At 42.1% G+C, this 27,709-nt stretch overlaps 1 protein-coding gene across 2 annotated transcripts in view; it reads right to left on the reverse strand.

Annotated features, from left to right (window-relative positions):
* Positions 1-21,585, reverse strand: part of ACVR1 (activin A receptor type 1) — a 141,366-nt gene extending 119,781 nt beyond the window's left edge. The window contains exon 1 of one of the 2 annotated variants that reach the window (XM_088829499.1): positions 21,067-21,585. The gene's annotated coding sequence lies outside the window, so the exon portion shown is untranslated. The remainder of the gene's footprint in view (positions 1-21,066) is intronic. The other variant, XM_055398728.2, reaches the window with a different exon arrangement.
* Positions 21,586-27,709: the final 6,124 nt, after the last annotated feature.

Here is a 27,709-nt window from a genome sequence, read left to right on the forward strand (position 1 = left end):
TTGTGATGGCTTCTCTTGTTCTGGAGCACAGGTTCTGGGGTATGTGGGCTTCAGCAGTTGTGGTTCCTGGGCTCTAGAGAACAGGCTCCATAGTTGTGGCCCATGGGCTTAGTGGCTCCATGGCATGTGGGATCTTCCCGAATCAGGGACCAAACCCATGTCTCCTGCATTGGCGGGTAGATTCTTTACCACTGAGCCACCAAGAAAGCCCCTCTAATTAAAGTCTGTACTTAATAACTTCCTTTGAGTTGGAACCTTCTCTACACTCCTCCTCCCAAAGCTGGTTAGGTGTTCCTCCTCTGGACTTGCTGCATCTTCTGCCCGCCCCTGTGCCAGCCTGTACTTGAACCGTTGACTTATGTGTCTCCTTTACTAAGCTGTGAATTCTCCTGAGGCCAGGAATAGCAACTTTGGTCCCTGTGTTACGAACACGTATCAGCACAAGGCATATCACAGTCAGTATTCAAAAAAAAAAAAAATACACAGATAAAAGCATGAATCAAACAGATTAAGAAAAAGACAATGGAAGCATTTTTTACTTCTGACATTTCACATCCATTTCCCATGCACATATGTCTAGTTAGTTAGACATTTGCACAAAGCTTTGGTGATTATCTCAGTTACCAGCAAAAAGGAACACAACATAGAAATCACTCCAGGGTCAAGAGCAAAGAGAGAGGAAGAGAACGAATGGAATTGGCAAATACAGAACACATAGCAGAGTGTTTATCTGTGAAAGAAACTTCACACTCCCCAATGTCACGGGTTCATTTACTACCTTTTAGTATTTTTCATAAATGCCAATGAATAACTGGTGGACCCCTCACCAAATAAAACATCTCATTCAGACTTGCAGATGGCAATTCCAGGTTATCAATTGATTAAAGCATCCTCCCTAGAAAAACAACTCACTCAAGTCTCCGTCAGCAGAAATGCCAACTTTTAACGCAGGACTCAGAGCAGAATTGTGGGTGGTCTTGGGGGAAAGGCTTTATAAACTATAAAATCCACCGGTGGTCATTAATGTCTGAATTATCCTTGTGAGGTGATGGTCCTTCAGCAGAAGAGTGGCTGAATTAAGTGAGAGAAATGACTTGGTCCTCCATCTGACTCATATTTTTTCTCCTCTCAAGAGAAACAAGCTCTAATGATACATTTTCTGATGATCAAACATTAACTCATCCACTGAAATCTCCTCAATGACTAAAAAGTTCCTTGCTTCATAATAAACCAGTAGCCTGAAAAGTTAATGTAAATACACACAAGGGAGTCAAATTTTTATATTTTTTTCCTCAAGTCATGACACCCTAAAAAAAGTCATCTTAAGAGCAGATTTTTTAGACATGACTCTAGAAAAGAGGTTATCTGCTACTCGCCTTCGTAGAGGCAGGGGAAAAAAGTGTTCTAATATGCTTTTGTCTGTGGCTGTAATTAAGGTTGAAAAAGGCCTTCAGTTTTCCCCTTGAAGATGTCATCAGATTCGAATGACTCCTGTCTCATCCTCATCTGCCCGCAATGCGCTCTTTTAAAACAGCCTCCATGTCTTTCCATTTCCCCTGAGCAACTAACTCCCTGCTTTCAACCTTTCACCACTTATTCAAAGCCTCTCCTCTCTTGTCCTAAAAATTACTGATTCCATTTCTTTACTCTCTTTCATCATCATTCCCCTTCCCCAAATCCTAACACTAGATATTTAATGACTCATGGGAAAGATAATTAAAAAAAAAAAAATTGACAGTGGTCCATTGTGATAAAATAGAGAATGCGCAACACAAAATAACATCTCCCTTGATTCAAAAATAACAAGTATTTACTGAGTGCCCACTGTGTGACCTGTAGGAGCTACAAAACAAGATCAGCTTTCAGTAAAGCTGCAAGCTTTGTGACAGGGGCTGATTCATCTCCACATCCATCCACTCAGCTCATCAGAGTATCTCATACACAGAGAAGGGCCCCTCTGAAGTCCAGAGAGGTTTGGGCCTCTTCCACTGTGATACCTTCTCGTATTATATAAAGACGTGCCAAAACTCAGTGACAAAAACTGTGTATGTTTTAAATATTTACAAAACATGCCAGGCAATATTATTGGGCTGGTCTCAAGATAATTACATGGTCCAGTAATGAGACAAAAGTTCAAAGTTCTATGATCCGGGATGACTTCTTTCAATCCTGTTGGTGTATTTCTGAGCTCTGTCATTCAAAAGTAGTATTAAGACCAATGTGAAGGCCTTGAAAGTGGGCTGCTTGGGCCAAAGGGCACTTCTTTCCACCACCACCAACACCTCCCAAAGGCCCTACATAGTGGCGAGTGGAGAAGTCGTGGAAGAGTCGGTAAACAACTTCAACAGTGACCACAAGGTCTCTATCCTCAGGGAAGTTACAAACTAATTTTTTGAAGAAGGACACACTCTCCACCCCCATCCCTCACCAAATATAATGGAAGAAATGTTGCACCAGAAGACCAGGACTCCATCCTGGATCCATTTTCATCATGGACAAGTCTTCCTCAACACATTTAAACTTCAGGATTTTCTTTTTTTTCCCCCCTGTAAAATAGAATATATTAATTTTGGCCATGACTTCTGTACAAAGGTTATCTAAAGGCTTATATAAGATGTGGTAGTATTTTGGTAAACTGCAAAGCCCTCCACAAATGAAAACTACATAGGCCCAATGGTTGAGTATTTAATCACATGCTGACTTATCACTGCCATAAAAAAATGACATTTATAAACATATAAATTCAGAATTTGGCATTGTTGTGTCCAGCAAACAATAAGAAAAGGGGAGAAAGGGTGTGCAGCTATGACTTGAAAGTAAAGCAGTTTTATGGGGCCCCAGAGAGCTCTGGCAATTTTTCTGTGACTATCTTAATACTCCTTGTAATCGTTATTCCTTGTTGAAATAAATTCCATGAGTAACCACAGAGATGACTAGTCCTCAAACAAACCCAGATTTACTCCCTAATGCCCCATACTATGCCAGACTTCTTCTGCAGTCGAAACTTCTAGAGTCATTTGCGCGAGCAAGTCTCCTTCCTCTCAACCTCTCTAATCTCATTTCCTCCCTCATGCTAAGCTTACACAAACAGGACTAACCTAAGTTACCACCCTAAATTACCAAAATAAACTGCCCTGGAGAACCCTCATCTGTTTGGTTCACAGGACTACCCTTCCCTTCCCTTCCTCCAGGTGAGTGAAAAAGACACTCCCTGGGGCATCCCACCCACTCCTCCGCTTTCCAGACTCACGTCCCTCTCCCTGAACACATCCCATGGACCTGTGGCAGATCACTCTCTCAGCCCTTCTCCCCAGGCACGTTGCTTCCCAACCTTGAACTTCATTCCTGGACCTAGACAGGCTCTCATTGGAATCCAGCTCAGCCTTTTCTCCTGAGCTATGAAGGCTCTTCTTCTGACAGCTCCCCCTGGATGTCCCAGAGAACCTCAGGGACATCCTGAGGTTGAGTCAAGTTGAGCCTGGCCCCGTCCAGCACAACCCGTGCCGCCCCATTCTGCTCTGCTTTCACCATCTATCCACTCCTGCTGTGACCTGAGACTCTCCTCCTCCTACCTCACCAGGATCAGATCAGTGACTCGCCCACCTCAGCAGCCCTGAAATCACCACCATCCTCTCCAGCCACATCTGTCGCCGTTTCTTGACCAGACCACTGTTCCCTCTGGCTCCACATAAGTGTTCCGCAAACTGGAACATGTTTGACTGGTGGTCCCCCCAATATAATGCTCCACGGCTCTTCAATTTGTCACTTTCCAACAGTTAATGTTTCTATTACATAGCAAATTCTTAAGGTGCACAATGAGACCACAGTTCCACGAGTAAAGTTGTTTTGAACAAATGATCATGCTCCTTAGAATAATGTGGGGAACATTTAAAAGTTCTGGGTACATCCCAGACCAATTAAATCACAACCTTGAGGAGGGGGAGGTTGGAGCATCAGGTTTGGAAATTTCAACGTGCAGATGAATTTGGGAACAACTCTATTAGAATAAGCCTGAGAGACCAGTATTTCAGGGAAAAGGCTTGAGACCATTTAAAGAAAATGAGTTAGTCAAAGGTATGGTAAATAGATAGGAAGGGTGCTCAACTCACCCTGGTTTGTCCAGGGCTCCAGAACTGAAGATCCTGGCATAGCTCTTCATCACAGGCAAATCGGGACAGTGGGTGACCCTACTTGTCAGATGAGGCAGTGTCTGAAATTTGGGAATGAGTGCTAGTCTTTCCCAAAATGTGTTCAGCAAAATACTATCCCCTCTCCTTGGGGTGTGAACAGCTGTGCAGCCATAAAGAGTTCCACTGTGGAATAAACTGGAAAGACCCCAGGGATATCCCAGGATAGATGATTAAGTTAATGGTTTTCCTCATTGCCAGCTTCCCAAAACTTCCAACATACTCTAGTCACTTACACTGTCTGACAGAAGGAAATAGCCTGCATTTCTCAAGCTCGTATGAGAGCCTTTGTTGGGGAGCACTGTATGACTGAGGATTTAAGAAACTTTTTGTTAAATGTTGCGTCACTTGTACTTCCAGGCAATTCTGGGAAAAAGTAAATCTCACAATGTCACTTCTTTCATGATCAACCTCCTGTTTAGGAAAAAAAAAAAAAAAAAGCCCAAAGGACTTCCTTGATGGCCCAGTGATTAAGACTCTCCACTTACACTGCAGGAGGCATAGGTTCGATCCCTGGTCAGGGAACTAAGATCTCACATGATGCAAGGTTCGGTCAAAACGTTAAAAAAAAAAAAGTCTGTCTCCTTTTCTAGCTCTCCCATCTTTTATCCCTTTCTGTGTTCTATTGTTTTACACATTTTTGGAAGCATTCAAATCACCTGGAGATAGTGCTGCAATGCTGATTCTAATTCAGAAGTACTGGGGTGGGCCTGAGAATGCAATTTTAGTGATGCTAACTCCCAAATGATGCCACTACTACTAATCCAACTCATTGGATGGCATCACCAACTCGATGGACATGAGCTTGAGCAAGCTCCGGGAGTTGGTGATGGACAGGGAAGTCTGGCATGCTGTAGTTCATGGGGTCACAAAGAGTCAGAAACGACTGAACTAAACTGAACAGCTAATCCAAGGACCACACTTAAGCAGTAGGGCTCTGGTCACTCTCAGCTCTAAAGGATGTTGTCTTTCCTACAAGCCTCTGTGCCTCAAAAGCCCTTTTCCCACCTGATGCCTTCCCATCCATCTTTTAAGATGCTTCAGAACATCACTGTCCTGAGAAGATGACTGTGCTGCCCTTTCAAACAGAACCACACACCCCAACTTTATGCTTACAGCTCCATGATAGCTTGACCATTTTTCTGTCTTTCCCAAGCTGAGCTCTCTAACAGCCTATCTGTCTCTATATGCTCAGCGCCTGGCACAAACTAGCTAGTCAACACATCTATGTAGAAGGAAGGAGTGGCTACACAATAAAAGAGATGCATGATCTTGGTCCAGGGAAGACTTTTCAAAAATGAGGTTGTTAGCAGAATCAAATTTTAGGCTTCGAGTTTTGTGGTTTAGGATCTTCAACAGGAGAAACAAGCAGAATTTATGCTATCATTGCAGAGTCAAATCACAATGGATTATCATCACCTATTTGTTATAGGGTACAAAACAATAAAATTCCCAATTTTCTTGAAACGAAATCCAGATAATCTTCTGATTAACATTTAACAGACTTAAAATCACTAGGCACCATGGGACATGAAACACCACTGACCTCTAAATGTGCATTCATCCACTTTATGGAGAATCCTTTTGACAATTCTAAGTTTAAACAAACCTTTGTGAAAAGATTACTCCAGCAGGTTTAATGTAGTCACAGCTGTCAAAATCATAGGCCATGTATCACACTTAAGAGAGCATTTGAAAATGTGTCAATAATTATAATCAGACACTTGTACCAGATCTAATATACTCTCACTATCCTTTTACTCCAACTGATGTGAAATTAAAACCAGTTACTTAAAACTGCAACTCTCAGATCATAATTTAATTCTAAAGTAGATATAAAACCTGTCACACTACTGAGATGGAGTACATTTTACTCAAGAGGAGAAAAGGCCACAGTATTGTAATACATCATTTTAGGTAAGGTGACCACCTTTAACATGCAAAGGGTAAAATATATTCTCGAGGTGCAAAATTTTCCATTATTTACTTTACCCATCTGTATTTAAAAATTTCCTCTTCAAAATTATGCATGACCCACACAGCCCAGAGATAATAATTCTTAACATTCCAGTTTATTTCCTACTAGCCTTTTTTTTCTATGTCCATATAGCATACAACTACAAACCTGACTTGCACTATGCTTTATGAGATTGTACATAATTTGTGTATGGAATTACACTGTTTTACAGTGTCCTGTTTTTTCTACTCAATGTTGTTTTGTACAACCTCCATGGTCAATCTATTTATTCCAAAATTTTTTTCATGCCTACAATGGATAAGGCAATATACTGTACTAGGGACAGGATACATGCACACAGGGATTACCAGAAAGACACAGTTCCTGCTCTTGGTATCTAACCACAGATATACTGATTACATATACATGATATATATGCTGTGCATTCTATATGCGTGCTGCTGCTGCTTCTGCTGCTAAGTCGCTTCAGTTGTGTCCAACTCTGTGCGACCCCATAGACGGCAGCCCACGAGGCTCCGCCATCCCTGGGATTCTCCAGGCAAGAACACTGGAGTGGGTTGCCATTTCCTTCTCTGCTATATGCGTGCATGCATATGTATATGTATACATACATATATTATATATATAGTAGTACATGCAAGATACAGAAAAGGAAGCACTAACTACATGGAATAGCCAAGAAAAGTCTCTTTGAGAGGGTAGCTTTTAAGGTGAGATCTGTCCCTGGAAATTCATCTAATATTTCATGATTATACATAATTTCCATGTTATTCATAATGTGTGTGTATGCATACATACATATATAGTTTTTGTGCATATATACCTAAGCTTTATAGGTTACTGTAGAACATTTAGGTTCTTTTTTTTTTTTTTTTTTTACTATTTTACAGAGACTTGAATAAATTTGTATACTCAAAGAGCTTTAGTGATTTTTTTTTTTTTGATGAGTAACCAGGGGCTCAAAATCTTTTCCAGAATAATTACATTTATATTAGCAGCCCAAAATTTCCAAGTCTTTCAAGTGAAATAATTCAAGCATGTTGCTTAATTTTAGGAGAGCCAATTCCAAAAAACTACTGAAATACAGGGAATAAACATGAATTTTATATTACATTTTATTTACTTGGTTTTGAATTTTTAAGTACATCTAATTTGGTAACCACCAAGAAATCCAATCATCTTATTAAACTATACCAGCTAAATATCTCAAAATTTTAAACAATCCCCTCTTTTACTTTCTTCATACTATAAAATACTTTGAAAGAGTTAAAGCAGCCTGCTCTGGTCTATTCCATAAAATTTTTCTGTTTCTTAAAGATTGTCTATCATAGACCCATTGCTTTTTTTAAAATGCTATTACAAAAATAAAACATTTTTCCCTAAGTCTAAAAATGCATTGGCTCTATTCTTGATCAATAATAAAGAGCTGACTATATGAGTTTCTTTGTCACTAAAGGCCTACTTATCACTCACCGTATTTCAGAGAGAAAGAGAGAGAGACAACCAACCACGTAAGCTCTGCTTTTAACATAAAGCACAAACCAGACACAGTGCTTTAAAACAATCAAAGTAAAGCTGTGGTTAGGAAGGCTCCCAAAGCCCAGGATTCTTCACAGACTCAAAATTATATAGGGGGGAAAAGTCATCAGGCTCCATTTACTGGAACAGCCAAAACAGAAGACAACTGGAAGACAATCAACAAATTATTAAACTTCAGAAATAGCTGAGTCTGTGCCCTTCCTGACAGATAAGGAGAGAAAAGTGCCACAAAGAAAAAAGTTGATATAGTGACTTTTGGGAGCCACACTACTGGCTTACACCAGAGAACAGACTAGTGCTTGAGTCTCACGCGTTACTTTCTCATTTCCACCATGCCATTGTGCTTCAATCTATACTGTAAATTCAAATGTAAATATCTTTTAATTCAGTAACTCCAATTCTAGATATTGACCCCCAGATATATAGGAGATAGGGCTTCCCAGATGGCTCTGGAGGTAAAGAACCCACCTGTCAAAGCAGGAGACATACACAACATGGTTTCGATCCCTGGCTGGGGAAGATACCCTGGAGGAGGGCATGGCAATCCATTCCAGTATTCTTGCCTGGAGAATGCCACAGATAGAGGAGCCTGGTGGGGTATAGTCCATAGGGACACAAAGAATCGGACATGACTGAAGCGACTTAACACAACACACACAGAGCACATACAAGAGATAGACAGATGGATCTGAGTTACACGGTTTCAGATCTACATATCCATCTATATATAAATCAATATGTAGATATAGTAGTGAATGTAAAGATAGTCACTGCAACATTGTAACACATAATGTTACCTAAAATAACAAGTGAAAGACTGGCTGAATACATTATGATACATCCACACAATGAAATACCTTTCAAAAGAATGAAGAAACTGGATAGTACTGATAGCAAAACATTTCCAAGGTAAGTTAAAAGAAAAAAGTCAGGTACAGAATTGAAATGTGCACAATATGATTAACTTATAAGAAAAACATATCAGTTTGTAAATGTAAAGACTATCACTGGAAGGATACACAATTAGTTTTAATCATGGTTTTTCTACAGAAAGGGAAAGCAGAAGGCTGAAGAACAAGGTCCAGTTCAGTTCAGTCGCTCAGTCGTGTCCGACTCTCCGCGACCCCATGAGTCACAGCACGCCAGGCCTCCCTGTCCATCACCAACTCCCGGAGTTCACTCAAACTCATGTCCACAGAGTCGGTGATGCCATCCAGCCATCTCATTCTCTGCCGTCCCCTTCTCCTCCCGCCCCCAACCTTTCCTAGCATCAGTCTTTTCCAGTGAGTCAATTCGTCGCATGAGGTGGCCAAAGTACTGCAGTTTCAGCCTTAGCATCAGTCCTTCCAATGAACACCCAACCCAGGACTGATCTCCTTTCGAATGGACTGGTACCTTTCACTATATGTCCTTCCCATACTTCAAGTCTTGCCTTGAGCACATGTAACATAACACAAAATTGGTTTCTAAAACATAAAATACTATAATGAGTAAAAATTACTGGGGTCAGGGGGCTGCTCCACGAAGCATGTGGGATCTTAGTTTCCTGACCAGGACCCAGGATTGAACCTGTGCCCCTTGTGGTGGAAGCACAGAGTCTTAACCACCAGATTGGCAGGCAAGAAAAATATATTATTTTTGAGGTTCTGGTGGGACACCAGAAAAAAAATTGTTAAGAACTCATATTAACATGTACATGTAATGAAATAAATCTATGTGTGTATTAGAAATAAAACTCCAATTTGAGAAAAAATAAATAAATAAAGAGTAAGATGGCCCAAAATGGAGACTGAAATATCCAAGACAAAAATCTTTCTGAGAACAAAAGAAATGCTCTCCTGGAAGATTTCCATGTTCAATATCCATAACCTAAAAAAGATCGCTCCACCTAGGCTTAGAATGCCCTAGAACAATAACACTTTTAAGGATTAAAAGGGAACCAGGGGAGAAGAAGAGTAGCTGAGGTGGATGTGGCTGATTAAGTAACAATGATGTTGGAGGGAATCCTAAACAAACAAGCCAAGATAAGGGGAAAAAACTCCTCTGAATTTGAAAAGGACATTCCATTCTAAACTGAATAAAGGCAGAAATAAATCCCAAACTGAACCATTCTCTTTTGACTTTTTCCCCCAATCCCAGGGCATCTGTGATACAATTAAAAAAAAAAAATCATTGCTTGAATTCTTTTCAGCTAAATAAGGCTTAGCAAAACAGGCATAAATGTAAATTAAAGGTGTCACTAATCAAAAAGTATATCTGCCTTTGATTCTACGAGCAGATGTTCATCAGTTCCCATGTCCAAAAGTTGAAGACTGTTATTGTGCTCCTTTGTTCGGATAAACATTTGGTTTATTTGCAAGACAGGGTGCACTTGACCCCAAAAAAGTCAATAAGAGACTTTGAACTGTTTGTAGCTTGTTCATTTATCATTCAGATCTTAGCCCATGTTTTCCCATTTCCAAAAGGCACTTCCATCCTTTCACACAGCTTCAAGTCCGTATTTCCAAGGTTCCAGTATTACATTTCCAACTCCTCACTAGACTCAAATGAGCCCTCTTCTGTCCCACCAGAACCTCAACTCCAATACCACACCCTATCTCAAACCAGGTCCTCTTACTAACCTGCTGCTTTAAGATCAACACCATTCTCCTCGTCACTGGTGTTCCAAAAGTCAGATATGCTTGCCCACTACCCATCCTTCCCTCTCTTCACAAAAATGATTTAATTAATCTATGGCTTCTCCAGCCCAAAATCAAATCCCTAATTCTACTGTCATTTCTTCTTCGATTCTGGCCATCAACCCTCATCACTAGACTGATCACCAACAGAAGGCTATATAACAGGGGTCTCATACTCATGCCTACAGGGACAATGCAGTTAGCATATAGCAGTAAGGCTGGTTAGGAGTCTGAAGAAATAAAGAATAAATAGCAACTGAGGCTGGGCCTCAGTACCTGGGGGAGAAACAGGATGAGCCAGGACTCTGGTGAACACAGCACACACGTCCCCTCAGACAGACACAATCACAGGTTTCCTGAAGGAACAGAGGCCCACTGCTGCCAGAGCTTTCAATTCCGCAGGAGTAGGTAGAAATTTGGACTTTTTGTGTGAAATTTCCCCCTATTTAAATGTTGGCAACCATTTGAAAAAAATGTTTTGAATGCAACATCAAGCAGGACAAAACTGCAAGGTGGATTCAGCCCAGAAACCCTCAGTTTTCAAGCTCTGCTCTACAGCATGATGATGTGGGGATGCATAGCCTGGATTAAAGCTCAGACGTGGGACCTCAGACTTCTTCTGTCACCCCTCTAAGTCTCGGTTTCCCTTTCTGTAGAATGAGGATAATAAGATGAACTACGGCATGGAGTTGTGTGATCCTTGACTGAGAGAATGCAAATAAGGAGCCTGATCAGGGCCTCCTTCACAGGTACTATTATGTTATTGACACTCTCTAAAAATTAAGTCTAAAACCTCCAGCCTGGCATTCAAAGTAAACCATAATTTGACTCTTTTTTTTTTTAAGCAAAATTTATTTATTAAAAAACTACATCTTTAAAACAAAAGAGCACATTTTAAACTGGTTATGTAAAGAATAAACCTTAAATTACATTCCAAAACCTGTTAATAGACTGTTAGAATCCCACATAGATATTTTGAAAAGCACATTGATGGTTAAAAGTGGGGGGATTTGAATCTCAGATGTTGCTGGCACTTAGGTATCATAGTGGATGAATTATGTAGATGCAATAATACAAATTTTTCTTGAATATTATGGCACTAGGATGAGAATCTTTCTTTAAATTGACAAAAATAGAATGCCTTACATTGGCATATGAAAATTTTTAAATGTTTCAATTAGAAGTGCAAACAAAGTTCCATTTGCAGTTTTCTCAACCTAAACCTTTAGCCAATGTCCTTGAAGCTTTTCTTTCACAGATTCTTACAGCCACAACAGAGTGGCAAAGAATCCGTATTGGTTCTTCTGAGTTGGATAGTTAACCTAGAGCTGCTGCCTCTTTATCTGATTTGTCTGTGCCATCAACTTCTGTAATCAGAGATAATTAGTGACTGTTCAACCCTCCTTCACTCCTCAATTCTCAGCTTTTTTCAAATCTTAAGTCTCTAACTCACCTGGTTTATTGAAGGAAATTGGCATTTTATTGTACATTTTTTCATGCAGCTTTCCTCACAAATATATATATATATATATATTTTTAATTTTTAATGAAAAAGGAAAAAAACCCAATGCCATACCCAGGTTATCCCTCTCTCAAAATAATGCCATTTATGTTATAAACCATGAGCACCCCATCAAAAGACGGGAGCTGCTTTTGCTAATTCATATATATATATATGACTGTATTACTTTGCTATACACCTGAAACAAACACAACACTGTAAATAAAATATAGTACAATATAAAATAAAAATAAGTAACAGACCCTTGGGGCTTCACACCAAGTTAGAGTTCCTATCAGAGGGATGACAGCACCACAGCCGTACTGAATCCACATGAAGGAGGCACACGAATGACTGGATTACAAGGGTTACAGGAATGAGAGCTGCTCACTTCCCAGAAACCACAGCTCACAGAAAACCAACAAAGGCACGAGATACAGACCATTCACTTATGAATGTGTAAAACTCAAGAAAAGTGAAAGTGAAGTCGCTCAGTCGTGTCCGACTCTTTGCGACCCCGTGGACTGTAGCCCGCCAGGCTTCTCTGTCCATGGGATTCTCCAGGCAAGAATACTGGAGTGGGTTGCCATTCCCTTCTCCAGAAAGTCCACATTATTCCTACAACATGTTGAAAGTGCTTCAGAATTCACACAATACTAATTTTCTTATGGTTCTGGCCAAATTATATATACCAGTTTATAACAAATGGTAAAATCTGTAACTCTGTTCAAAGTTTTAAAAGATTACTTAAGAATAGTTTCTTGTATTTCTATGCCACCTTTATAGTTCTGGTTTCTCATTTCTTAATTAGTAAATTCAGCGTGCAGGTTCTATCCCAGGCTAATTTATACCCTTCCGGAAGGAATGGCCTCTTAAATCCAGAGTGTTGAGGTGGGGAGCCCCCAACCACATCAGATTCGTTTCACTTATAATAATGTACATGTTTCAATCCATTCTCCCAAATTATCCCACCCTCGCCCTCTCCCACAGAGTCCGAAAGACTGCTCCACACATCCGAGTCTCTGCTGTTGTCTCGTATACTTGATCAGGGCCTCCTATTACGTTACTGACGCTAAAAATTAAGTCTAAAACCTTCAGCCTGGCATTCAAAGTAAACCATAATTTGACTCTTAATCTAAGTTTTCTTCTAAAGTGCTGACCTCCAGGTACTTCAGTCACATTGCAAACAGCTTTTTAACTTCCATATTTGCTTAGCAAAAAAAAAAGTGGGAGTGGGGAGGGTATGCAATATAATCATTTAAATAACACTGGCCATTCTACTCAGGACACTTTGGCCCTGAAATTAGTGCAAACTGGAAGACATGAGTCTGCTGTTCCTTTGCAATGTCTCAGGTCTTAATGCCTCTCCAAGAAGCTATACCTCAAGGCACTGAGTCTGATTCCAGTGATTAAAAATATGTACAGTTCTGTGTGTTTTACAACTAGGCTCTTAATCGAAAGCCAGCTTCCTCATAGTTACTTCCCCTATCCCCTCCTTTGAGAATGCTGCTTGTTCCGTAACCTACACATATACATAATAGATACCTCTCCAAACGATAGCATCAAAATGGTACCTCTTTCCAAGGCCAGCTCAACAGCTGCTTCCTCAAAGGAGCTGGTCTATCCTTATCCCTCTGTATCTTGTGACCAAGACACTTCGAAGTTCTGCCCTTTATAGTTACATGTGCAATTCTTCAAACCCTTACTCATGTGCACCTTGAGATCAACTTGTTTTTTTACTGAACTTGATAAATGAACTTTAATAAATGAAGAACAAAGAAGGGGGAAAAGGTGAAGCAGCAGCAGCAGCACGGAAAGGAAATGTTAATGATAAGGACAATGACGGCAACGATGGTTGCTGCCATGGGATTTATGCTCTTACTTACATCTTTTAATGCAAAGAGCTGTTCCCTATTAATCCCGTGTTGCATTTCTGAGCAATAAATGTACAGGGTCACCTTTCCCACCTCTCTCTCATCCTTTTGGGGCATGGTACCTGCTGTCCCCATATTATTGAAAAGTCACCTTTCCATTCAAATAAAATCTAAATAAACAGGGAGCTAAAATGGCTCTTGCCACCAGTTTAAATCAATTAACCCCACCTTCGACGTTGGTTGGGATCAAGATAATGATGCACTCTTGAAGCTGGTCCAAAACCCCTATTAGTCATTTTAACCTGATCTGGAAAAACAATCAAAGACCCCTACACAGAGAAAAGAACAACAGGGTGGGGGGAAAGGTGGGGGAGCAAAGGGGTGTGGGTCATCTGTAGAATGACTAAGGCTCATACAAGAAGAAAAACAAAATTCTCGCCCAGATTAGCAAATATTCAATAAACGAATTAAGGCTGATTTTCACAATACCTAGAACAGGTTTTTTCAAACTGCTGGTTAGAACACATTAGCAAGTTGTGAAATGAATTTACTAGATACAGACCAGAATATTTTGTAACAAAAATTGAATTAGAAATTAGAAGGCACTGCAACGTTGTTCTGTAAAATGTATAATTCGGCTTTATCTTTAATATGCACGTGTACGCACGTGTATGTACTTGGTCATGATGTAAAATGAATTACCAAGAGTCAAAAATGTTTTTAAAACATTGAAATAGACCGTGTGTGTTTATATAATCTCTGGGGACTAAGATTTTCCATTTTTTACTAGGCCACACACATAAGAAAATGTCTGCTCTTGACACCTGTTGGGCACAATAGTTCAGTTCTTCAAGTTCAAAAAAGCATATTAAAAATTATCATTTGGCATACTTTTCCCTTACCATTTTCCCATTCCCAGAAAGGAAGTAAAGGTCACTCTAGAAAATTACCTTCACTTTTTCTTCCTACTGATTGTTCCTCCATATATTTATTTTTTTGTTGTTGCTGTTGTTAGGTTGGTTGTTTAATTTATTCAGTAATCTGTATTTTTTAAGATTGATGCAAATTATCAACACATTTATTGAACAACTGTATGTATACAAAGCATTCTGTTAAGAAATGTGTGTGAAAGGTGGCATGATGGTATTTATTTTTTTATATTAATTTATTTTAATTGGAGGCTAATTACTTTACAATATTGTGGTGGTTCTTCCATATATTTCTATCTTGTTTAAGTTCCTTACATCAAGTTACAAGCCCAAAAGCTCTAGTGATATTTGCTTATAAGCATTAAACTATCACTTAAGGAGAGTGAGCAAGCAAGTGGATTTTCACCCAGAGTGTAACATCACTCATCAGTCTTCAATAGTGAAGATTCAGAATTTGGTTTAAGATACCTCCTCAGCCTAGCTCCTCTAGACCAGAAATAGTTTTGCTCAACTTCTTACGTTTTTCTCAGTCCCTGCTCTCCAAACTCCAAGTATCACCCTACATCTAACATTTAGCTTAGTCCAAGATCACCCCTATCTTCCTTTATCCCCTCTGCACATTTCTCATCAAACTCAAGGTTACTTTTTAGTTCAGTCAATAATTCTTCCATAACTACCTAAAAAAAAAAAAAGAAAAGAAAAACTACAGCAGTCTTATTTTCAATGGTCTCAATACTGCATGGTGGCCACCAAGGCCTATCTGGCTTTCACAAATGAGCAAGGCACCCAGCCGTCAAGCAGTCAAGTGGAAATGGTCTACGTGGGATACCCACTCAAAGCAGCCCTTAAAAACATACTGAAAAAGGAGTTTACTTTGGATTCCATCCATTTACCCAAGAGGTCATCCACCGTCCACCTCTCACACGAGTACTGCCTACCACACTATTTTCACTGTCCACTGTTTGAGAACAAATGCAACAGGAGAAAGTCAGTGTCAAGGAGTCAACTCACCAATGTTTGAGTACCAGCCCCACTCCCCTCCACCCCACACATACACAGTACTTCAGGAGTCCAAGCTCTGCAGGGTAGGAAAAATAAGTTGAGATATTCTTCCCCTCAAAGAAATGTCATCCTGAAATTCAAAAACAATCCAAAAAGGAAACATATATTGAAAAGAACAGATGTCTTTTGAGATCACTAAGTACAAGTTATAATACCATGCATAATAAATGTATATAAACAATAGTTCCTTCTACTTAAGAGTGTCTTTTGTTCCCAGCTCCCAAACTCACATTTAAGGACCTGTATCTGGCATCATCATCTCTTGAGACCACCTCCCTGATTGTCCAGAGTATTGAGTTATTTTGCCCCTCTCATATACAACCCGGAGAAGGCAATGGCACCCCGCTCCAGTATTCTTGCCTGGAAACTCCCATGGACAGAGGAGCCTGGTAGGCTGCAGTCCATGGGGTCGCTAAGAGTCAGACACAACTGAAGCGATTTAGCAGCAGCAGCAGCAGCATATACAACCATCCATTCATTCTCTTAGCAATTACAAAATGATTTACTGACTGTGTGGTCTGGGCCAGGTATTATATAAGGTGCAAGAGATACACAAGAGATGAATAAGGAGCCCATTAAGAGGACTTGAAAAGTTTTCAATCAGTGGCGGAAACTGAATTCTGCAGAATTTTAAAAATAGAGAAATGAATAACCTCAAGTCCTTGCTCCCAAAGAGATCGGTCAAATCCCAGCATGAGTACTGAAGATGGCCAAACACTAGAAGAATGTCAAAAGGTAAAATCCAGGAAGCACATGCTTGCAGTGAAACCACTCTGAGCCCTAAAGGATTTGGTTCTCCCCAAAAGTGTGGGAAAGAAGGACAAAACAGCCAAGACTTAGCCGTATGATGAGAGAGCTGAACTCCGACAAACCCATCAGGACATCTGTGCTAAATAGGTCCCTCTGACCTAGTCCATCCTCCAAAACACAAACTTCACCTGCTGCATGAACTTCCACAAAATCTGGAAAGGCTAAAATTTAAATCACTTTCCCAGTCACAGAAATAAAGGTCAAATACCCAGAGCAAACAGTGAAGCAACTCCAATGGGCAAAGTGGAATGCTGGTCAGAGACTAAAACCCCAAAATCAAACAACTGAGTAGTGGTGGCTCTGGAAAACAAAGCTCTCATGATCACAGAAGCCTTTAGACACATAAACAAGCTCAGATTTCCAGAGACACACATAAGAGCACAAGAATATTGATCAGTCGCGAAGCTGGTTTGAGTATTGGGGTAGAGGGAAATACATTCATTTCAACTTCAAAAAGGAAGCTGCTGAGCCATTTAATAATTTTGTGAGCATAAGTTCAAGTAAAACTACCTTCTATCTGAACCAAATGCTGTGATGTGCCAGTCACGCCCACCTGAGGAAGCTCTTCCATAAGTGGTCTTCCCAATAGACAAATCCTGGTTTAGAACTTCTGATTCTTTAACTAGCATGGCAAGCAAGAGCACTCTATGGCTAAGGACTAAAAGAGAAGAGGTAAATCTTTCATTTGGTTCTTCTAAGAGCTGGAGTTGGCTGCAGAAAGAAACAGCAAGTTTTCACTCCAAGGGATCAAAGAAGGCATTTTGTACCAGGAAACCCAATTCAATCCTCATTTCCAGGAATAAAGCCACAGTGCCCAATATTTGCTTGGGAAAATAAAACAGGATACTATGCGGACTCCAATTAAAATCTCTTGACAGCTTTATTTCCCAGCCTCACCAGTTTAAGGCTGTGAACATTTTAGCCAGGCACTGATTTAACTTAAATACCAACTCCCCAGTCTGAATGGTCACACTTACCACCGGGTAAAAAAACGAAAGCGTTTTAACACTTCATGACAGTATTCTTTGCCCCATCCTGAGCCCGAGACTATAAGACAAGGTGACACTGAGAACTGCCTGCTTCAGCCCAGCCCATCGCTCCCATAACCGCAGTCAGGAGAAACCACACAGCAGCCTGGGCTATTATTTTAGTCACAATACTGGAAATGAGAGTGGAAGCAGGAGAAAATAGGCGGGGGGGCGGGGGGCGGGCAGAGGGGCTCACCTCAATCTTATTTGGGTATGACAACAATCAGCTTGCTTTAAAATTATCACCTGGGTTCTTGTCAATCCGCCAACAGTTCTCGTATGCCTGCTTCACACAGACACCAAGCTAAGTCTATACAGTGCAGGGAAATATTCCCCAAGTAATCATTATGTTAATAGTTATGTGTTTAATTTTCTTAATCTTTTTACAAAAAAGTATGTATCCTGTATGTAGGTTATAAAGTCTAAAAATAAAATCAGCACCCATGAACCCATCACTCAATCAAAAACCAGAATATCAACCAACACTGTATCATCTACCTACCTCCTCCACCCCACCCATATCCCCAGGTGCCTGCAGCACACGCACTCACACACACACACACACCCCACACACACCCAGGAATTCATTATCCAGAATCTGGGTTTCAACCTAAGTGTCAATGTATCTTTAGGATTATCTCCTAATCATTACAGGTAAGTTGGCTTTCCAAATACAGCAGTGATACACTGTTTCTTCTTAAAACGTGGTGCCTTTAAGGCTGTTTTTTTTTTTTTAAGGTAAACTGCTGCTTTAAAGAGAAATACTAACAGACTAAGTGAGACAGACTTAGTAATGGTAAACTCATGACGATAGTGTACAAATGAATTAAATTTGGCAAACACTGGCAAAAACAGCCGAGAACGTGGGTTCCAGAATCCCACAAACTCCTGGTTCAAATCCTTACTCCACCCTTGACGAGCTCTACAGCTTAGGGCAACTCAGTTTTGCCAAGCCACAATTCTTTATTGTAACGGAATGGAATAATAATAAAACATATGGTTGTTGTGAAAATATAACGAAAATGTGTGTGTAAAGATCTGAGCACAGTGCCTGGCACGCATCCAGTCCCCTCCTCCCTAAATCATCATATCTGTCATTAAATTCACTCAAAACATATCAAAGGATTTTGCCACCACCAATAGTTTATATTTCCCTAATTTCTAACACGTAAAAATAAATCAAGAGGCAGGGATCCAACAGCAGAAGAGTCACAGAGGACAATTCCTAGTCCCAGCTCCTGTTTGCCTAAAATTATAGTACACACTCATTGATTCCATCTCCACCTTGTGACCTTGAATAGCAGGATCATTTTTCAAATCCATTTCTGCCCCGGCCCTCCCTCCCCGAGAAGGCTGGACTACTCAACCCAACCTTACCTAGAAGCCTATTACAACCATCACAGGACAAGTTCTGCGTGATCCAGAGTAAACTAGGCAAAGTCTCTCTTTACTGGTTCAGTCACTGTGTTCCATTCCACAGACAGGTGCACAAATCTGGTAAATCACTACTTAGAAAAACAATCAGTACTATTAACAGAATTAAGTTCCTCACATCTGAAGTTAATTCGTCACATTCCAGAACACAGCACACTCCTCCATCTTTACCCTCCGTCATCCTTAGTATCCTTTTAAGTTACTCAGAGGTAACAAGAAACTTATTCGTATTCAAATGATCACTCTGTTCCAGGGTACAATAGCTGTAAAACTACTACCTATATCAAGTTGTATCTAAAACCACTCTCTCCACTTCAAGTAAATCTCACCCATACTGAAGAGAATGAACCCATCCTGGTCCTTGTTTTCTCATCTGTCCAGAATTTATTGCAACATCATTAACCACCTTTGAGGATCTTCACAAGGGCTGATGGTAGAAATGTGATTATCCAACACACAATTCCATCAACCTAAGGACTACGCATCTCAGCCTCAAAAGACTTCTGTTTTTTAATTCCAGGATAGAAAACAAAAACAACTGAATCACGAAAAAAAAAAGCGGTTTGATCTCAGAAGCCAGGTGATCCAAATCCCGTCTGGGCCTAAGATAACCTCCCGAACAACCCCTGTGTCCCCATCAGCAAAATGGGGAAGATCCATTTCACACTCAAGCATACTGTAAAACTGGAGGGCGAGGCCAGTGTCTGAGGTCAACACAAGTCTAGCGTCTGCTGGCTGCCAGAGCCCGGGCCCCCCGCCAGCCACCCACCTCCAGAGACAAGTGCCAGGACATACTATAGTGTTTCCATTTAAGGCCCGCCACTTGGATCAGCCCATCTCTTGAAATTTCTTACCACCACCTTTCCAGGAAGAATTTTTTGGGGGGAAAGGGGAGGTGGTGTCTATTTTTTGCCACCGACTTTCCTTGGGCTGTCAGAGCAGTCTGCATCTCTGGAACAGGATTCTTTAAAACCACTGGGCTAGTCTGTGTTTAAATGCCAGGCCTCTTTTCAAAAATATACAAAATGCGGATGAGATCAGTCCCTTCTCTCAGGATCTAACTCCCATCACACACACTTCAAAAAAGAAAGCAAGCCCAATGAAATTAACAAATCCATTGTATTACTCTCCTACCTCTCTACCAAAGCCACAGTAAGCACAACTTTTTAACCAAGACTTTTCTTCTGCTACTAAGTGGAATGTTTTCTTCCCTAAGGAGCTTCTTCTACAGCTTCTCTCCCATGCAAGGAGAGTTCAAAGCTCCAGAGGGAAAAGGGGGGGTTGGGGAAGATTGGGAGACCTATCTAGCATAAACTGGACAGAGCTGAAACAGTCTAGAACCCGACGGAAGTGAGTGCTTCCAGCACGGCAGAGGCCCACCTCTCTCCCCAGCGCACCCACGGCTCCAGCCTCACTGTTTAGGTTACAGTGTTGAAGGAAGGGTTTTAAACTTGGCAAAGTACCGTGCAACATCTGTAACCACATTTGCCTTCTGGGGATCGGAAGATGAATCCCACATTCCTGGCTTTGAAGCTTTTTGAAACTGCAGCTAGGAAGAACGGAGGGAGGGAGGGAGGGCGTTGAGCAGAGTTTATTGGCTGTCTCTCCAGCAGAAAATTCCTCTTGGAAGAGACGGATATTTTGAGGGTGGGGGTGATTTGCCCATCCCTTGACTCTCTACTAAGCTCAGCTGGGAAGGTGAGCCCCGTGGTCAGGCGGCCAGATCGATTTACAAGTCAGAGGCGCACACCCTGAAGGAGTTCACTACAGACACACACACTGCAAACCCGAGACCACCCCACTCCATGCCTCTGCCCTCTCCCACATCCCACCAGCAGTTCAGGCCCACAGCAAGACAGTTTTGTTCCGCGGCTGCTTCCCCCACTGAGAGTGAATCGGCTTGGGGGGGAGAAAGGAATGAAAGCGAGGGGGAGGCACCGCAGACGCCCACCCTCCCACCCTCAATTCCTGCCCCTTTCCCCGCTAGCTTCTCCCCTCCCTCGGTCCCCCGGGCTCCGGCTGGCGCGGCCGGCGACCTGCCCTCACCTCTGGTCCGGCGGCTGCGGGGGGCTGAGCCGGGGGGAGGCGCAGTGCGAGCCAGCCGGGCGCTGCAGGTCGGCGCGGGGCGGGGCGGGGCGGTGCAGCCGGCGAGGGAGCCCGGAACTCCGCGGGGCTGAGGGCCGGCGGCCGTCCCCGGGCGGCGGCGGCGGCGGCGGGCGCGGGGGGCCAGGTGCTCTCCAGCCCTGGGGCCGGCGCGGCTGGCCGAAGAGCAGCCTGGCGGCGGCGGCGGCGGCGGCGGCGGCAGCGGCAGCCACCCCGGGGAAAGAGCCGGGGGAGGGCGGGGAGGCGGGGTGAAGAGGAGGCGGAGGAGAAGGAAGGGGAGGAGGGCGGGCGGAATAAACTTCCCGAGGCGCCGCGGCTCGGGCTGCGAGGGCGGCCGCGGGCGGGGCGGGCCGGCCGGGGGCTGGCCCGGGGGGCAGCGGCGGGGGGCTGGTCTCTGAGAGTCGAAAAGTTCCCCCAGCGCCGAGGGGCAGGCTGCGGCGGCGGCGGCGGCTGCAAAGAGCCGGAGCCGGAGCGGGAGGAGCGGGAGGAGGAGGAGAAGGAAGTGGCTGCGGAGCGCTCGGCCAATGAGTGTCTGGAGCTGTGATTAACCAGGCAGCAACACATCATTTCCTCCCGGCGCGGATCCAGGGAGCCGGGAGGGAGAGGGAAGACGGCGGGGCGGGGCCGTCCCCGCGCCCCCTGCAGGCGCCCGGCCGGGGGCGAGCCCGCCGAGCCCCGGCCGAGCCTGGCCGAGCCGCCCCCGGCGCGCCCCGGGTTGTCTGGCCGGCCCGGAGGAGGCTGCGAGCGCGCCGCCTGTGGGGCTCTTCGGAGGCGGGGAGGCGGCGGGGCAGGCCCGAGACGGGCTGCCGCGGCCGGGGTGGGAGGCGGAGAGGCCGCGCGGCGGGGTGAGTGCCCAGGTAGGCGCGGGCGGGGCCGTCTGGACAGCTCCCGGGGGCGCGCGGGGCGGGCGGGCCGACTGCCTCCCGGCCCGGGACTGCGGGCGGAGCGCGGCTGGACTCCTGCTTGGCTGACTTAGGCTGGATGTACAGAGAAATGCCTCGGCATTCTCACCCAGGCCATTTCTGACCTGCCTTCAAATCCCCTTCCACTTTGCTCATTTCCTCGCAAGGTCTGGGGTTATGCAAGAGCTTGCCATTTTCGCAGACCGCCTCCTTAGGAATAAAAATATGCATTTGGGGCGGGTGGGGGGCGCGTCTGGGGAGCGCTGTGTTCTGCGGTAATCTAGCCCTGTCCTAGGCGCCATGGGAGCTTACAGTGGAAAGGAAGGAACATTCCCCGACACAGAGAGGTTGACAACCCCGGTCCTTAGATACACAAAACACTCCAATGTGCTAATATTATCCAGAGCATCAAAAAGGCATGTGAGGATCAAATTTTGCACGGTGCCTGATGAGTGTAAGGAAAGCACTAAGCCATTTTCTCTGCCCTCCAGAAGTTTACAATGTAGTCCTATTACAAAGCCAAATAAAAGCAAGAAAGCAATAAATGGTAATACCATAAAGTATTTTTATCTCTACAGGTTCATTCATGCAGCAGGCATTACTGGGTGACTGCAGTACTGCAGAAGGTTGCAAAGAAAATGGATGATCTGGTCCCTGCGGGTCAGAAGTTTACAATCTAATTAGAAACACAAGGCAAATATACATGAAACCCCTAGAAAAGAATCCCCAGGTATAATATAAGCAAGAAGATGCAGAAGGAGAAGGACTTTGTACCTGTATGATTGGTGGGAATTTGGAGAGGAAACTCCAGGTCAATCAAGCATGTGTGCCTGTATGTACCCACCTCCCTCTGTAGAACAGTATGGCAGGGACGTCAGTGTCTCTTGGCTGAAGCATCATCCCTGCCACTTAAAACCTTTGTGACCTTGGGCACATTTTACCCTCTTAAAGAAGGGAATATAACCTGTCTCAGGAGGTTTGTTGCACGATTCAAATGAGATTACACACATGTGGGAGCTTCTCAAGCTTCTGTGTAAATATTTCTCAGTCGGGTCCGTTTAGGGAGTCCTCATGTTAGGAACCTCTTCAGGTAACCTTCTTTATAGTATCCTGTAGGCTGTAAGGGGCTTCCCTGGTGGCTCGCTCCATAGGGGCAGGGACCAGGCTTAGTTGTGTCCGCAGTGTATCATCATGCCTATCAGACTGGCACATGTGAGTACTCAATAAAGGTTTGCTGAATAAGTCAATAAATGAACTAATGAATCCTATTATGATCTTAACTGTTTCTTTTATCTTTTCCTTCATAGTGGTCTTTTTGTATGGCTGGCTCAATGCAGAACCCTCTAACTTAACCCTTATGTTTACTAAGTTGTATTCCAGGAGACTCTCTGGGAGGATTCTGGGTAGTTATTTGTGGCCTTGTAACATAGATAAGTTGATTGAGTGTGTGTGTGTGTGTGAATAAAAAAAGAGGATGTGCAAGGATCCAGCCCTTCAAACAAGCCCCACTAACACAAGGATGCAGTCCAGATATGGTCATTTGGCTTGGCTATCTTAATCCAGGGTTTCTCAGTGTTGGCGCTGTAGACATCTTTGGCTTTGGCTGGGCAATTATTGTGGGGTGCTGTCCTGTGCAGGGTAAGAGGTTTTACAGCACCCTTGACCTCTATCCATTAGATGTAAATAGGACTCCCTCCATAGTCATGACAACCAAAAATGTATCTTGTGCTCTGAGATGTGGGCTCAGACACTCAGTCGTGTCTGACTATTTAAGACCCCAGGTACTGTAGCCCACAGGCTCCTTTTTCCGTGGGATTTTCCAGGCAAGAATACTGGAGTGGGTTGCCATTTCCTAATGTCTAGGGACGGTACAGGGAGGTAAAATCACTGTCCATTGAGAACCACAGTTTACTCCAACATCTAATCCACTGATTAACTGGCGGAAAATCACACCAGTAAAGTAACTTGGAGGAAATACATCTTCTGTTGGTCTAAGATTTCCAGATCTCCTCCATCATATGTTTCCAGGAGCACGACTCTGGTTAATTAATTGCCTGCTGCATTGTGAATTGGCAACTCTTCTGTTTTCTGCATATCCTCCTCCTTTACGCCCAGATCAACATGTTCATTTCTAAAAGTCAACAGCTTTCAAAAACTATTAGGAAACAGTCTTGAGCAACCTAAGAGTCCTGTACAATATTTTCCTGTAAAATTGGGGGAATTTATTACACAAAATTTTGCAGAGTGTAAGTAATATAGACTATAAATTATAAATTTTTAGAAATGATTTCATTTAAAATAACTATGTAATTCCATTGAGTGATTTTCTCTCATCTTGAAGCCATTACTTTTTGGCTCCAAGTGAGTTTTCCTTTCATAATGGTTTGAAGGAACATATCTTATTAAAACCTATAAAGCAAAAAATCAGCTTAGTTATTTATATCAACTTTCAGAAGCAAATTCTTTAGAAGTATATTGGTGGGATGTTTGAGAATTGGTGTTGATGAGAATCATGATGGATTGATGTGCTGAAGTTCAATTTCTAGAAGTTTCTGGAAGAAAAATAAAGATAAATGGTTGAAGGGATGAATAAACAAATTCTAATAAGTCTGTTCATTTGGTTTGGACATGTAGAACCGCCAAAAAAAAAAATCCCTGTTTCCAGCAGGCAATAATACTGGGTTTACAATGTGAGCGGACATTTTTGTTCAGCAAGACAATATCATCTGTCTCATTAAATAAAGTTTTTGAAGCATTGGTTTTATAGTTTTGTTCATACTTAGTTTGGATTTTACAGTTGTGTAACAGTTACAAGCATATGGAGATTAGTTTACATCTAGTTTGGTGGTTGTTCACATTTAAGTTGAGCATTGAAAGCTAGGTAGGCATAATAGCTTAGAAAAAAGGCAAAGTTTGAGGACTGGATGTGGCTTATGGCATAGCAATTCTCCAATTTTGTTTTGGTAAACTGGAACTGGGACACATACTCTTAGGGGATCTCCAAGTTCTCTATGAACTTTGTTCTTTTCTTCAGTTATAATTTTTTTTAAAAAATTAATGTCATATTAAAGTAATTAATATGCATATTCTGGATCATATGTCTGTCATGCAACCATGATTCCACTACCATTTTTTGCTATGTACCTTTCATGTAGTTTATTTAAATGAAATTTTATAAAACTTATTTAAGATCTGTGAAGGTCTGTGGAATTTTTTTCCTCTTAAATGTGGCCATACATTACTCAAGTGTGAGAAATGCTGACCAAACTGCATCTTTACTATTCCTGGAGAATAATAAATTCAAAGACCCTGAGATCTGGTATTTAGTCCTAATCCTGAGGCCCATAGGAAACCAGTTAACTGGTATTATGTTCCAAAGATTGAAATGATTGGATCAGAATAGTAAGGGGTGGAAAGGGATATTCACCTGAAAGGGTCACTAAAATTCCTATCATTACTGGCACCCTTTTCCTCAAACGGTAAACATTTAACCCATCAGGACAGATACTTGTTTATCTTCCAATTAAACTCTGACAGGTGTATGAATGACTCATTAATTGTACATTTCTTACAAGACTTTATTGACTATCCACCATATTCAAAGAGCTGTGGGAGCTACAGCCACTTCCCATTTAGGAAAGTTCATCCAGTTACTCCTGGCACAGTAGGTTACGAGCAAACCAGAGCTCGGCTACGAGCCAACCATATGATAAAAGAGGCTCTACCAAACCGTTACAGAAAGAAAGATTATTCATTAAACAGCGTCGAGCCACTTGGACAAAATCCTGTTATTGCGTTCTCACACTATTCCTGAAAATATTTCCAGAAGAAATAAAAAAGCTTACTTTTTAAATTATAAATTAACTCAGAGCAAATACAGGTAGATACCTTTGGATGGAGATAAGACTATTTTTTTTTTTTGGCCACAGCACAAGGCTTGCAGGATCCCCGCCCAAGGATCGAACCCAGGCCCATGGCAGTGAAAGCACCAAATCTTAACTGCTGGACCACTAGGAAATTCCCAGAAAGGACTTTCTAAATAAAAGCTATGGAAGAAATTAAAAAGATTGGTTGAAAAGTAATAATAATAAATAAAAATAAGAAAGATTGGTTGGCTTGACTATGTAAAAATTTTCCCCTAAAATGTCTTAGGGAATAGCCAAACAAAACCACGGGGAGCCAAGCAGTTAAGCTTCTTACAACATACACTCAAAAGGGTTAAAATGTGTTTTTTGGTGTTTTTTTGGCTGCTCAGAGTCTTCCTTGTTGCCTGCAGGCTTTCCCTAGTTGTGGCAAGTGGGGCCTACTCTAGTTGCTGTGCATGGGCTTCTCATTGCAGTGGCTTCTGTTGCAGAGTACTGGCTCAGTAGTTGTGGCCCACAAACTTAGTTGTCCTGGGGCACTGGCAGCCAAATTCTTAACTACTGAACCATCAAGGAAGTCTAAACTCTTTTAATATATTAAACAAAAAAAAAAAAAAAACTTAAAAATGAACAAAATGTACCTTTTAATAGAAAGTTGAGTAAATGTCATAATAGATAAGAAAAATAAAATTTTACATATTAGGAAAAAAGTTCACTCTAAAAATTGAGATGGTAACGCAAATAAAACTAAGATAAAATGTTTTATACAATTTGTTAGCAATTGAGCATATTCTCTAGTGGTAAGATTGACTTTATAAAGGACATTTAGTTGCTATGGAGAGTGTAAACTAGAAAACAGTTTCTTGAAGATAATTGATGTGTATCAAACACCTTAAAAATATTTATACCCAGATACTTTAATCCCATTTCAGGAATTTATTCTATGAAAATAATCATCAATCACACAAAGATTTAGATAAAAGAATGATCATCATCTAATAATTTTGGAAATGCAAACAATAAAGCATAAGTTGAAAAAATAGGTTGCAAAGATAATATTCCAATCCCATGAAATTATAAACACATGAATCCCTCACACATATACACTAAGATGAAAGACTAGAAGACAATTTTTTCAGATGTGTAGTAATAGATTTGAATCATGGATAGGGTTGACATTTTCTTTTTTACACGTGTCTGTGTGTTCTAACTTTTCTATTTCATAAGCAAAAATAATCATAAAAATAGAAATGCCTATATTTTTAAAGGGTCTGACAGTCAGGGCCAAACATGGGTGAAGAATATATATGTGAGTGAAGTCGCTCAGTCGTGTCCGACCCTTAGCGACCCCACAGACTGCAGCCTACCAGGTTCCTCCATCCATGGGATTTTCTAGGCAAGAGTACTGGAGTGGCTTGCCATTGCCTTCTCCGCTTTTAAGGGGTAGACAGTTGTATATTGTTGTGGTTTTAATTTGCATTTTCCCAATGACTAGTGATATTAACCATCTTGCTGCTGCTGCTAAGTCACTTCAGTAGTGTCCGACTCTGTGTGACCCCATAGACGGCAGCCCACCAGGCTCCCCCGTCCCTGGGATTCTCCAGGCAAGAACACTGGAGTGGGTTGCCATTTCCTTCTCCAATGTGCTCTGCTAGTAGGTCCATTTCTTTCCGAAAAGAATTTCTCAGAGATCTCAGAGCCTTATCTCATTCTTTGCTTGCATCTCAGTCTCCTTGTGACTCATTTCCTCACAACCTTGAGGGCTATCATGAGGGCTATCAAGGGCTATCAGCCATCAACCCTGTTCTTGGTCTTGCTCAC

The sequence above is a fragment of the Moschus berezovskii genome, chromosome 2 (assembly GCF_049115385.1).
Source record: "Moschus berezovskii isolate FMDL1 chromosome 2, NW_MosBer_1.0, whole genome shotgun sequence".
NCBI classification, from domain to species: domain Eukaryota; kingdom Metazoa; phylum Chordata; class Mammalia; order Artiodactyla; family Moschidae; genus Moschus; species Moschus berezovskii.